Genomic DNA, 14858 nt, shown 5'->3' on the forward strand with positions numbered 1-14858 from the left:
ATTATCATTGGTGGATTTCTTTATGGATTTGGTTGCTCTCTTCCTCCCTTTTTTTTTATATACCGATTTTTTTTTCCTTTTTCTCTTTTTGTGAGTGTGTATGTGTATGCTTCTTTGTGTGATGTTGTCTGTATAGCTTTGCTTTTACCATTTGTCCTAGGGTTCTGTCTGTCCATTTTTGTTTGTTTGTTTCTTTGTTTCTTTGTTTTGTTTTTTAATATAGTTTTTAGCGCTTGTTATCAATGGTGGATTTATTTTTAGGTTTGGTTGCTCTCTTCTTTCTTTTTTTAAATTTTATTTAAAAAATTTTTATTGTTCATAATTATTTTTTATTTTAATAACTTTATTTTTTTCTTTCTTTTTTCTCCATTTTTTTCTGAGCTGTGTGGCTGACAGGGTCGTGGTGCTCCAGCCGGGTGTCAGACCTGTGTCTCTGAGGTGGGAGAGCCGAGTTCAGGCCATTGGTCCACCAGAGACATCCCATACACATAACATTCCATGCTACACATAACATCAAACGGCGAAAGCTCTCTCAGAGATCTCCATCTCAATGCTAAGACCCAGATCCACTCAACGACCAGCGAGCTACAGTGCTGGACACCCTATGCCAAACAACTAGCAAGACAGGAACACAACCCCACTCATTAGCAGAGAGGCTGCCTAAAATCATAATAAGGTCACAGATACCCCAAAACACACCACCGGATGCGGTCCTGCCAAACAGAAAGACAAGGCTCAGCCTCATCCACAAGAACACAGGCACTAGTCCCCTCCACCAGGAAGCCTACACAACCCACTGAACCAAACTTAGCCGATGGGGGCAGACACCAAAAACAATGAGAACTACGAACCTGCAGCCTGTGAAAAGGAGACCCCAAAAAAACACAGTAAGTTAAGCAAAATGAGAAGACAGAGAAACACACAGCAGATGAAGGAGCAAGGTAAAAACCCAGCAGACCAAACAAATGAAGAGGAAATAGGCAGTCTACATGAAAAAGAATTCAGAGTAATGATAGTAAAGATGATCCAAAATCTTGGAAATACAATGGAGAAAATACAAGAAAAGCCTAACAAGGACATAGAAGAACTAAAGAGCAAACAAACAATGATGAACAACACAATAAATCATATTAAAAATTCTCTAAAGGAATCAATAGCAGAATACCTGAGGCAGAAAAATGGATAAGTGAACTGGAAGATAAAATAGTGGAAATAACTACTGCAGGGCAGAATAAAGAAAAAAGAATGAAAAGAATTGAGGACACACTTAGAGACCTCTGGGACAACATTAAATAAACCAACATTTGAATTGTAGGGGTCCAAGAAGAAGAAGGGTAAAAAGAAAGGGACTGAGAAAATATTTGAAGAGATTGTAGTTGAAAACTTCCCTAATATGGGAAAGGAAATAGGCAATCAAGTCCAGAAAGTGCAGAAAGTCCATACAGGATAAATCCAAGGAGAAACACACCAAGATGCATATTAATCAAACTATCAAAAATTAAATACAAAGAAAAAATATTAAAAGAAGCAAGGGAAAAACAACAAATAACATACAAGGGAATCCCCATAAGGTTAACAGCTGATCTTTCAACAGAAACTCTGCAGGTCAGAAGGGAGTGGCAGGACATATTTAAAGTGATGAAAGGGAAAAACCTACAACCAAGATTACTCTACCCAGCAAGGATCTCATTCACATTCAATGGAGAAATTAAAACCTTTACAGACAAGCAAAAGCTAAGAGAATTCAGCACCACCAAACCAGCTTTACAACAAATGCTAAAGGAACTTCTCTAGGCAGGAAACACAAGAGAAGGAAAAGACATACAATAACAAACCCAAAACAATTAAGAAAATGGTCATAGGAACCTACATATCAATAATTACCTTAAATGTAAAGACATTAAATGCTCCAACCAAAAGACATAGACTGGATGAATGGAAACAAAAACAAGACCCATATATATGCTGTCTACAAGAGACCCACTTCAGACCTAGGGACACGTACAGACTGAAAGTGAGGGGATGGAAAAAGATATTCCATGCGAACGGAAACCAAAAGAAAGTTGGAATAGCAATTCTCATATCAGACAAAACAGACTTTAAAATAAAGACTATTACAAGAGACAAAGAAGGACACTACAGAATGATCAAGGGATCAATCCAAGAAGAAGATATAACAATTGTAAATATTTACGCACCCAACATAGAAGCACCTCAATAGTTAAGGCAAATGCTAACAGCCATAAAAGGGGAAATTGACAGTAACACAATCATAGTAGGGGATTTTAACACCCCACTTTCACCAATGGACAGATCATCCAAAATGAAAGTAAATAAGGAAACACAAGCTTTAAATGACACATTAAACAAGATGCATTTAATTGATATTTATAGGACATTCCACCCAAAAATGACAGAATACACTTTCTTCTCAACTGCTCATGGAACATTCTTCAGGATAAATCATATCTTGGGTCACATATCAAGCCTTGGTAAATTTAAGAAAAGTGAAATCGTATAAAGTATCTTTTCTAACAATAACGCTATGAGACTAGATATCAATTACAGTAAAAATTCTGTAAAAAATACAAACACATAGAGGCTAAAAAATACACTACTTAATAACCAAAAGATCACTGAAGAAATCAAAGAGGAAATCAAAAAATACCTAGAAACAAATGACAATGAAAACACAATGACCCAAAACTTATGGGATGCAGCAAAAGCAGTTTTAAGAGGGAAGTTTATAGCAATACAGTCCTACCTCAAGAAACAAGAAACATCTCAAAGAAACAACCTAACCTTACACTTAAAGCAATTAGAGTAAGAAAAACAAAAGACCCCCAAATTTAGCAGAAAGAAAGAAATCATAAGGGCAGATCAGAAATAAATGAAAAAGAAATGAAGAAAACAATAGCAAAGATTAATAAAACTAAAAGCTGGTTCTTTGAGAAGGTAAAAAAAATTGATAAACCATTAGCCAGACTCATCAAGAAAAAATGGGAGAAGACTCAAATCAATAGAATTAGAAATGAAAAAAGAGAAGTAACAACTGACACTACAGAAATAAAAAGGATCACAAGAGATTACTACAAGCAATTATATTCCAGTAAAATGGACAGCCTGGAAGAAATGGACACATTTTTAGAAAAGCCCAACCTTCTGAAACTGAACCAGGAAGAAATAGAAAATATAAACAGACCAATCAAAAGCACTGAAATTGAGACTGTGATTAAAAATATTTCTACAAATAAAAGCCCAGGACCAGAAGGCTTCACAGGCGAATTCTAGCAAACATTTAGAGAAGAGCTAACACCTATCCTTCTCAAACTCTTCCAAAATATAGCAGAGGGAGGAACACACCCAAACTCATTCTACGAGGCCACCATCACCCTGATACCACAACCAGACAAAGATGTCACAAGGAAAGAAAACTACAGGCCAATATCACTGATGAACATAGATGCAAAAATCCTCAACAAACTACTAGCAAACAGAATCCAACAGCACATTAAAAGGATCATACACCATGATCAAGTGGGGTTTACCCCAGGGATGCAAGGAGTCTTCAATATATGCAAATCAATCAATGTGATACACCATATTAACAAATTGAAGGAGAAAAACCATATGATCATCTCAATAGGTACAGAAAAAGCTTTTGACAAAATTCAACACCCATTTATGATTAAAAACCCTCCAGAAAGTAGGCATAGAGGGAACCTACCTCAACATAATAAAGGCCATATATGACAAACCCACAGCCAACATCATTCTCAATGGTGAAAAAATGAAATCATTTCCACTAAGATCAGGAACAAGACAAGGTCGTCCACTCTCACCAGTATTATTCAACATTGTTTTGGAACTTTTAGCCACAGCAATAAGAGAAGAAAAAGAAATAAGAGGAATCCAAATTGGAAAAGAAGAAGTAAAACTGTCACTGTGTGCAGATGACATGATACTATACATAGAGCATCCTAAAGATGCTACCAGAAAACTACTAGAGCTAATCAATGAATTTGGTAAAGTAGCAGGACACAAAATTAATGCACAAAATCTCTTGCATTCCTATACACTAATGATACAAAATCTGAAAGTGAAATTAAGGAAACACTCCTATTTACCACTGCAACAAAAAGAATAAAAAAGAATTTATTTGCAAATCAGCTCAGGAAGTAGCTACTCAGGGTGCCATTCCTGAGTCTCTGAAACCAGATTAGGGATCTGAGCTCTCAGAAATTATGCATCTATTTCCCATTATTATTATTATTTAAATTAAACAAATACCTTTTATTTTTCTGATTTTTGTCCTGAACAGGAAGTAATACCAAAAACGTTTTAATGCTGAGGATTAAACTCCAAATTGCAAGGTACAAAATGGTTGGTGAGAAGTAAACAAAATTAATTGTATACCATCATATGAAAAGCAAGTCACATACAGAATAAAATTTGTTCCTGTACTATATCTACTAATTTAAATCATGATGCTGGGCTTCCCTGGTGGCGCAGTGGTTGAGAGTCCGCCTGCTGATGCAGGGGAAACGGGTTCGTGCCCCGGTCCGGGAAGATCCCACATGCCGCGGAGCGGCTGGGCCCGTGAGCCATGGCCGCTGAGGCTGTGCGTCCGGAGCCTGTGCTCCGCAACGGAAGAGGCCACAGCAGTGAGAGGCCCGCGTACAGAAAAAAAAAAAAAATCACGATGCTAATAATTATCAAATTACTACTAAGTATTTTCTAAGGATATATGTATAGGACTATATTCTAGGCTATATCCTAGTTCCTGATTGGGTACACAAGAAATATAAAATCTAGGTCTACCATATATTCTTTTCTTCCTTTTTTAAATTGTGTTAAACATAATATAAAATTTACCAATCTTAAGTGTACAGTTCAGTGGTATTAAATACTTTCACATTGTTGTGCAGCCATCACCACCATCCATCCCCATAACACCATGTGTGTTTTTTTTTTAAATCATCTTTATTGGAGTATAATTTCTTTACAATGTTGTGTTAGTTTTTGCTATATAACAAAGTGAATCAACTTTATGAATACATATATCCCCATATCTCCTCCCTCTTGCATCTCCCTCCAACCCTCCCTATCCCATCCCTCTAGGTGATCACAAAGCACCGAGCTGATCTCCCTGTGTTATGCAGCTGCTTCCCACTAGCTATCTATTTTACATTTGGTAGTGTATATATGTCTGTGCCACTCTCGCACTTCGTCCCAGCTTACCGTTTCCCCTCCCCGTGTCCTCAAGTCCATTGCCTTATAGGTCTGCGGCTTTCTTTCCGTCCTGCCCCTAGGCTCTTCATGACCTTTTTTTTTTTTTTTAGATTCCATATGTATGTGTTAGCATACAGTATTTGTTTTTCTCTTTCTGACTTACTTCACTCTGTATGACAGTCTCTAGGTCCATCCACCTCACTACAAATAACTCAATTTCATTCCTTTAATGGCAGAGTAATATTCCACTTTATATATGTGCCAAATCTTCTTTATTCATTCATCTGTTGATGGACACTTAGGTTGCTTTCATGTCCTGGCTAATGTACAGAGACCTGCAATGAACATTTTGGTACATGACTCTTTTTGAATTATGGTTTTCTCAGGGCATATGCCCAGTAGTGAGATTGCTGGGTTGTATGGTAGTTCTATTTTTAGTTTTTTAAGGAACCTCCATACTGTTCTACATAGTGGCTGTATAAATTTACGTTCCCACCAACAGTGCAAGAGGGTTCCCTTTTCTCCACACCATCTCCAGCATTTATTGTTTGTAGATATTTTGATGACGGCCATTCTGACTGGTGTGAGGTGATACCTCATTTTAGTTTTGATTTGCATTTCTGTAATGAGTAGTGATGTTCAGCATTCTTTCATGCGTTTGTTGGCAATCTGTATATTTTCTTTGGTGAAATGTCTATTTAGGTCTTCTGTCCATTTTTGGATTGGGTTGTTTTTTTTAAATTGAGCTGCAAGAGCTGCTTGTAAATTTTGGAGATTAATCCTTTGTCAGTGGCTTCATTTGCAAATATTTTTCCCATTCTGAGGGTTGTCTTTTCGTCTTGTTTACATTTTCCTTTTCTGTGCAAAAGCTTTTAAGTTTCATTAGGTTCCATTTGTTTATTTTTGTTTTTATTTCCATTTCTCTAGGAGGTGGGTCAAAAAGGATTTTGTTGTGATTTATTTCATAGAGTGTTCTGCCTATGTTTTTCTCTAAGAGTTTTATAGTGTCTGGCCTTACATTTAGGTCTTTAATCCATTTTGAGTTTATTTTTGTGTATGTGTTAGGGAGTGTTCTAATTTCATTCTTTTACATGTAGCTGTGCAGTTTTCCCAGCACCACATATTGAAGGGCTGTCTTTTCTCCATTGTATATTCTTGCCTCCTTTATCAAAAATATGGTGACCATATGTGCGTGGGTTTATCTCTGGGCTTTCTGTTCGGTTCCACTGATCTCTATTTCTGTTTTTGTGCCAGCACCATACTGTCTTGATTACTATAGCTTTGTAATATAGTCTGAAGTCCAGGAGCCTGATTCCTCCAGCTTGGTTTTTCTTTCTCAAGATTGCTTTGGCTATTCGGTGTCTTTTGTGTTTCCATACACATTGTGAAATTTTTTGTTCTAGTTCTGTGAAAAATGCCATTGATGGTTTGATAGGGATTGCATTGAATCTGTAGATTGCTTTGGGTAGTATAGTCATTATCACAATGTTGATTCTTCCAATCCAAGAACATGGTATATCTCTCCATCTGTTTGTATCATCTTTAATTTCTTTCATCAGTGTCTTATAATTTTCTGCATACAGGTCTTTTCTCTCCTTATGTAGGTTTATTCATAGATATTTTATTCTTTTTGTTGCAATGGTAAATGGGAGTGTTTTCTTAATTTCACTTTCAGATTTTTCATCATTATTGTATAGGAATGCAAGAGATATCTATGCATTAATTTTATATCCTGCTACTTTACCACATTCACTGATTAGCTCTAGTAGTTTTTTGGTAGCATCTTGAGGATTCTCTGTGTATAGTATCATGTCATCTGCAAACAGATGTGACAGCTTTACTTCTTCTTTTGCGATTTGGATTCCTTTTATTTCTTTTTCTTCTCTTGTTGCTGTGGCGAAAACTTCCAAAACAATGTTGAATAATAGTGGTGAGAGTGGGCAACCTTGTCTTGTTCCTGAACTTAGTGGAAATGGTTTCAGTTTTTCATCATTGAGGATGATGTTAGCTGTGGGTTTGTCATATATGGCCTTTATTATGTTGAGGAAAGTTCCCTCTATGCCTACTTTCTGCAGGGTTTTTATTATAAATGGATGTTGAATTTTGTCGAAAGCGTTCTCTGCATCTATTTAGATGATCATATGGTTTTTCTCCTTCAATTTGTTAATATGGTGTATCACATTGATTGATTTGTGTATATTGAAGAATCCTTGCATTCCTGGGATAAACCCCACTTGATCATGGTGTATGATCCTTTTAATGTGCTGTTGGATTCTGTTTGCTAGTATTTTGTTGAGCATTTTTGCATCTATGTTCATCAGTGATATTGGCCTGTAGTTTTCTTTCCTTGTGACATCTTTGTCTGGTTTTGGTATCAGGGTGATGGTGGCCTCATAGAATGAGTTTGGGAGTGTTCCTCCCTCTGCTATGTTTTGGAAAAGTTTGAGAAGGATAAGTGTTAGCTCTTCTCTAAATGTTTGATAGAATTCACCTGTGAAGCTTTCTGGTCTTGGGCTTTTGTTTGTTGGAAGATTTTTAATCACAGTTTCAATTTCAGTGCTTATAATTGGTCTGTTTATATTTTCTATTTCTTCCTGGTTCAGTGTTGGAAGGTTGTGCATTTCTAAGAATTTGTCCATTTCTTCCAGGTTTTCCATTTTATTGGCATATAGTTGCTTGTAGTAATCTTTCATGATCCCTTGTATTTCTGCCGTGTCAGTTGTTACTTCTCTTTCTTTTCTAATTCTATTGATTTGAGTCTTCTCCCTTTTTTTCTTGATGAGTCTGGATAATGGTTTATCAATTTTGTTTATCTTCTCAAAGAACCAGCTTTTAGTTTTATTGATCTTTGCTATCGCTTCCTTCATTTCTTTTTCATTTATTTCTGATCTGATCTTTACGATTTCTTTCCTTCTGCTAACTTTGGGGGTTTTTTGTTCTGCTTTCTCTAATTGCTTTAGGTGTAAGGTTAGGTTGTTTCTTTGAGATGTTTCTTGTTTCTTGAGGTAGGATTGTATTGCTATAAACTTCCGTGTTAGAACTGCTTTTGCTACATCCCATAGGTTTTGGGTCATTGTATTTTCATTGTCATTTGTTTCTAGGTATTTTTTGATTTCCTGTTTGATTTCTTCAGTCACCTCTTGGTTATTAGTAGTGTATTGTTTAGCCACCATGTGTTTGTATTTTTTACAGGTATTTTCCTGTAATTCATATCTAGTCTCATAGCGTTATGGTTCGAAAAGATACTTGATAGGATTTCATTTTTCTTAAATTTACCAAGGCTTGATATGTGACACAAGATATGATCTATCCTGGAGAATGTTCCATGAGCACTTGAGAAGAAAGTGTATTCTGTTGTTTTGGGGTGGAATGTCCTATAAATATCAATTAAGTCCATCTTGTCTATTTCCCATTATTATCACAGCTACCATAGTGACCTTTTTCATTTGCTCCCTCTCATTAGTGTTTATGTTGCATTCAATATCTTGCAGTTGGGGTAAATTGATGAAAAATGACAGATACTCCCTATGAACACTAGATGTCACCCTTATCTTTTGTCTGAACTAATGAACAGCCACTGATTCTGTGTTTAAACTCTGTTTTTTAAAATTCTTTTTCTGATTAGATCTTGGAGTTTAAAAAAAAAAAGCTCTCATCTTGAAGTGTTTTTTTTTTTTTCTTTTGAAGAAACCAACTTTTTATATTTTCATAGATTCAGCAGTGGTTAAAGCTCAAAACAAAAACGACTCTAAGTGATCTTTAAAAATCTACTGAACAACGTTATATGAGTTAGCTCATTACCAGCCCAGCTTGTATTTGCTGACTCTCAGAACAGACATATGGATTTCAAAAAGCATGTAATTAATTGTATTTCCTTGAAAAATCATGGAACTTCAGAAAAAGGCTGAAAAAATTTGTCTTAAGATTTTTTCTAATCTTCTGAGATTTCTTTGTTTTTTTGTTTGTTTTGTTGTTTTGTACATCATAATTTTATTTCATTTGTTTTTTAATTAAAGGATAGCTGGTTTACAATGTTATATTAGTTTCAGATATACAACATAGTGATTCAATATTTTTATAGAGTATATTCAAATTAAAGTTATTATAAAATATTGGCTATATCCCCTGTGCTGCACATTAACTACATGCTTGTATCTTATTTATTTTATACCTAGTAGCTTATACCTCTTAATCCCCTTCACCTATCTTGCCCCTCCCCTCTCCTCCCCTCTTCCCACTGGTAACCACTAATTTGTTCTCTGAATTTATGAGTCTGTTTCTGTTTTGTTATATTTGTTCATTTGTTTTATTTTTTAAGATTCCACATATAAATGAAAACATAGAGTATTTGTCTTTGTCTGACTTACTTTATTAAGTTTAAGTTCCTCCAGGTCCATCCATGTTGTGAATGGCAAATTTTCATTCTTATGACTAATATTCCAGTGTATATAAATATACCACATCTTTATCCATTCCACTGTTGATGGATACTTAGGTTGCTTCCATTTCTTGGCTATTGTAAATAATGCTGCTGTGAACATTGGGGGTGTATGTATCTTTTTGAATTAGTGTTTTCTTTTTCTTCAGTTAAATACACAGGAGTGGAATTCCTGGATAGCATGGTATTTCTATTTTTAGTTTTTTGAGGAACCTCCATACTGTTTTCCATAGTGGCTGTATCAATTTACATTTCCACCAACAGTGTACTAGGGTTCCCTTTTCTCCACATCTTTGCCAACATTTATTACCTGTTTTCTTTTTGACAATAGCCATTCTGACAGCTATGAGGTGATAACTCATCATGGTTTTGATTTGCATTTTCCTGATAGTGATGTTGATCATCTTTTCATGTGCCTGTTGGCCATCTGTAAGTCTTCTTTGGAAAAATGACTATTCAGGTCTTCTGCCCATTTTTTAATTGGGTTCCTTGGTTTTTGATATTGAGCTTATGAGTCCTTTATATATTTTGGATATTAATCCCTTATCAGACACATCATTTGAAAATATTTTGTCCCATTCAGTAGGTTGTCTTTCCATTTTTCTGATAGTTTCCCTCACTCAGCAAAAGCTTTTAAGTTCAGTTAGGCCCCATTTGTTTATTTTTGCTTTTGTTTTCCTTGCCGGAGGAGACAGATCCAAAAAAATATTGCTAAGACTTATGTCAGAGTGGACTACCTACATTTTCTTCTAGGGGTTTTATGGTTTCCAGCCTTATATTTAGGTCTTTAATCCATTTTGAGTTTAGGTGTGAGAAAATGTTCTAATTTCATTCTTTCACATGTAGCTGTCCAGTTTTCCCAACACCACTTACCTAAGAGACTGTCTCTTCCCCATTGGATATTTTTGCCTCCTTTGTCATAGATTAATTGACCATATGTGCATGGGCTTATTTCTGGGCTCTCTATCCTGTTCCATTGATCTATGCGTCTGTTTTTGTGCCAGTATCATACTGCTTTGATTACTGTAGCTTTGTAGTGTAGTCCAAATTGGGGGAGCATGATACTTCCAGCTTTGTTCTTTTTTCTCAAGATTGCTTTGGCAACTCAGGGTCTTTTGCAGTCCCATATGAATTTTAGGATTATTTGTCCTAATTCTGTGAAAAATGTCATGGGTATTTTGATAGGGATTGCATTAAATCTGTAGATTGCTATGGGTAGCATGGACATTTTAACAATATGGATTCTTCCAATCCATGAACATAGGATATCTTTCTTCAGTTTTCTTCATCAAAGTCTTATAGTTTTCAGAGTATAGGTGTTTCACCTCCTTGGTTGAGTTTATTCCTAGGTATTTTATACTTTTTGATGTGATTGTAAATTCTCACCTTTGCAGTAAGAGTGGGTGGTAACTATTTATTTATGATTTATTATAATTATCTATAGAAACTTCAAAGTAATAAATAATTTAAAAGAAGTCTGAAGGATACACTAAAACAACACTGTACCAAAGAAAAAGACTTAGAACATACTTTCAGAAGGAAAGTCTTGATAGAGCTTTCATTTTTTAAAGGTATTTTAAAAATATTTCTTTTCACAGAAAGACTCACCTTACATTAACTTTTATTTTCCTTCTCAAACTAACAGTCTCCCAGTTTACCAGCTTTGTAAATGGTTCTACTCCCATCTAATTATTAGGTTGTTTATTTGAGATTTTGCTTGTTTCCTGAGGTAAGTTTGTATCGCTATAAACTTCCCTCTTAGAACTGCTTTTGCTGTGTCCCATAGGTTTTGGATCATCATGTTTTCATTTTCATTTGTCTCTATGTACTTTAAAATTTCCTCTTTAATTTCTTCAGTGATCTGTTGGTTATTTAGTAGAATATTGTTTAGCCTCCATGTGTTTGTGTTTTTTGAAATTTTTTTCTTGTAGTTGATCTCTAGTCTCATAGTTGTTGTCAGAAAAGATGCTTGACATGATTTCAATTTTCTTAAATTTACAGAGGCTTGTTTTGTGGCCTAGCATGTGATCTGTCCTGGAGAATGTTCCATATGCATTTGAAAAGGATGTGTGTTCTGCTGCTTTCAGATGGAATGCTCTCTATATATCATTTAAGTCTATTTGTATAATGTGTTATTTAAGGCCTGTGTTTTCTTATTGATTTTCTGTCTGGATGATCTGTCCATTGATGTAAGTGGGGTGTTAAAGTCCCCTATTATTATTGTGTTACTGTCGATTTCTCTTTTTATGTCTGTTAATATTTGCCTTATATATTTAGGTGCTCCTATGTTGGGTGCATATATATTTACAATTGTTATATTTTCTTCTTGGATTGATCCCTTGATCCTTATGTAGTGTTCTTCTTTGTCTCTTGTAAAGTCTTTATTCTAAAATCTATCTTGTCTGATATAAGTATTGCTACTTTGGCTTTCTTTTGATTTCTATTTGCATGGGATACCTTTTTCCATCCCCTCACTTTCAGTCTGTATGTGTCTCTACATCTGAAGTGAGTCCCTTGTAGGTATTATATATACGGGTCTTGTTTTTGTATCCATTCAGCTACTCTATGTCTTTTGGTTGGAGCACTTAGTCCACTTATATTTAAGGTAATTATTGATATGTATGTTCTTATTGCCATTTTGTTGACTGTTTTGAATGTTTCTGTAGGTCTTTTTTCCCCTTTCTCCTTCTTTTGTTCTCTTCTCTTGTGATTTGATGACTCTTTAGTGTTATGTTGGATTCCTTTTTCTTTTTTGTGTATATATCTATTATAGAGTTTTGGTTTGCAGTTGCTTATCACCTAAAATTTTGTGGTCATTCTTTTTTTTTTTAATTTTATTTATTTTTGGCTGTGTTGAGTCTTTGTTGCTGCACACAGGCTTTCTCTAGTTGCATCGAGCGTGGGCTTCTCTTGTTGCGGAGCATGGGCTCTAGGCGTGCAGGCTCAGTAGCTGTGGTGCATGGGCTTAGTTGCTCTGTGGGACATGGGATCTTCCCGGACCAGGAACTGAACCCATGTCCCAGGCAATGGCAGGCAGATTCTTAACCATTGCTCCACCAGGGAAGTCCCTGAGAAGTATTTCTAAGGAAATAATTCTCAAGCCACTAGGATGCCTCAACTCTGGGGAAAAAAGACCAACTCCATTGTAAATAATTCTACATAGAACCCTTAAGGAATAACTCAGGTAGAAACTCCTTGTAAATTTGAACTAATCTAAGAAAATTCACATGCTATAAAGAACTATGAAACACTTTAGGTGACTAATCCTGGGAACATCATGGTTCATCTCAGTCAGGGCTTCAGGAAAAGAGAATTTGACATTGCTGTCTTTTGATCATGCTGTCTTTTGATCACAGCAGATGTTACTGATAATGTTCTTTTCTTTCTTGGATTCTAAATGATCTGAACTGCCAAAATAGTGTTATTTATATTAGTGAAAGAACACTGAGTCTTTTTTTTTTTTTTTTTTTTGGCCTCACTACGCGGGATCATAGTTCCCCAACCAGGGATTAAACCTGGGCCACAGCAGTGAAATTGATGAGTCCTAACCACTGGCAACAAGGGATTCCCAACACTGATTCTTGAAAGCATTTCTCTTGTGGCAATAATGTTTTTTGTTATACTGTGAATGCAGCTTCTACAAATAATTGAAAATTTCATCTTCTTATTTTAATCAAGCAGTTCAGCCTCTTTGCAATTCATTTTGTTGGTGAATATCTATTTCACAAGCCTCCAGTTCCAAGGTGATTTTTAGTGATTGTGTTAGAAATGAAGTAACATTTTACTCCTTTCCTCAAAGAGGGGTAATTTCTCCCATAAAACTTACTGGATACAATGTAGGGTAGGCTAATCTATTAAATTTTCCTGACATTTATTATTGGCTTCATTTAGGAGATCAACCTTGAGCCTGAAACTAAGCAACATTTGTATTTTGTTGCCTGACCTAAGAGGGAAACTAAGAATAATGTTTTAAGGTATTGGAATGAAGTGTTCAGTTTTCCTTTGTCTTTCAGTGTCTTCTGATTCTGGTTCTGGTTATATTTTGCTATGTGCTTTGATTCAGTATCTTCCTTCATTCTCAGTTTAGTGCAGAGAAGGAACATTAAACACATACAGCTATCTGAAAATAAGATTTAAGCACCACTTTTAATGCACAGAGTGTTTTGTTCCCAAACTAAAATTAATTTTTTCTAATATTTGTGTAAAAGTATATATTTATATATATAGAGAGAGCTTTTATCCTTACTCCAAAAAATTTTTTTCCAAGACTGGATAGAGGAAATTGGGAAAAACTGTCCAGATGGTGGTAGCCTACATTATAAATAGAGTCCTGCCTTAGATATTTCTTCCTTCTCTTAATATGTTTTTAATAATATTGGTTGTCGGGCTTCCCTGGTGGTGCAGTGGTTGAGAATCTGCCTGCTAATGCAGGGGACACGGGTTCGAGCCCTGGTCTGGGAAGATCCCACATGGCGCGGAGCAACTGGGCCCGTGAGCCACAACTACCGAGCCTGCGCATCTGGAGCCTGTGCTCCGCAACAAGAGAGGTCGCCATAGTGAGAGGCCCGTGCACCATGATGAAGAGTGGCCCCTGCTTGTCACAACTAGAGAAAGCCCTCACACAGAAATGAAGACGCAACACAGCAAAAATAAATAAATTAATTAATAAACTCCTACCTACAACATCTTCTTTAAAAAAAAAAAAAGAAAGAAAGAAAAGGCTGCTTCTGACACTTTCTGGAAGGAGACAGGATATACGTTATAAAAAATAATAATAATATTGGTTGCCATTTATTGAACATGTTCTTGTGTCATTTGCTAAATTGGGCATTTTTTGTGTTTTTCATTTAACTTATTTAGTCTGCACATCAACCCTATGAGCTAGGTTTTACTATTCTGTTTTACAGTTGAGGAGAGGGAGGTCAGTGACATTAAGTAACCAGTTAAAGTCACACAGCCAGTGTGTGACAGCACAGGGACTCAAACCCAGTTCTTTCTGAACCTAAAGTATGTTTGTTTGTTTTTAACCACACTGTACTTTCTTTTATGCCTTTCCCCCCAAAATATTCTCAAGTAGATAATCATACGAATAACTTACAACCTTTAAGTGTTTGGGAGATTTTGAATCTTTGGCATTTTCTGTCACTTTCAATGAGCTAGTCTAAAATGTAACGAAACACAGAGGACT

General features: G+C 35.7%; 1 pseudogene; it reads right to left on the reverse strand.

Annotated features, from left to right (window-relative positions):
* LOC132436597 (proteolipid protein 2 pseudogene) overlaps positions 1–14858 on the reverse strand; it is a 106329-nt pseudogene that overhangs the window by 54934 nt on the left and 36537 nt on the right.

This window comes from Delphinus delphis, chromosome 13 (assembly GCF_949987515.2).
Source record: "Delphinus delphis chromosome 13, mDelDel1.2, whole genome shotgun sequence".
Classification (NCBI taxonomy): Eukaryota; Metazoa; Chordata; class Mammalia; order Artiodactyla; family Delphinidae; genus Delphinus; species Delphinus delphis.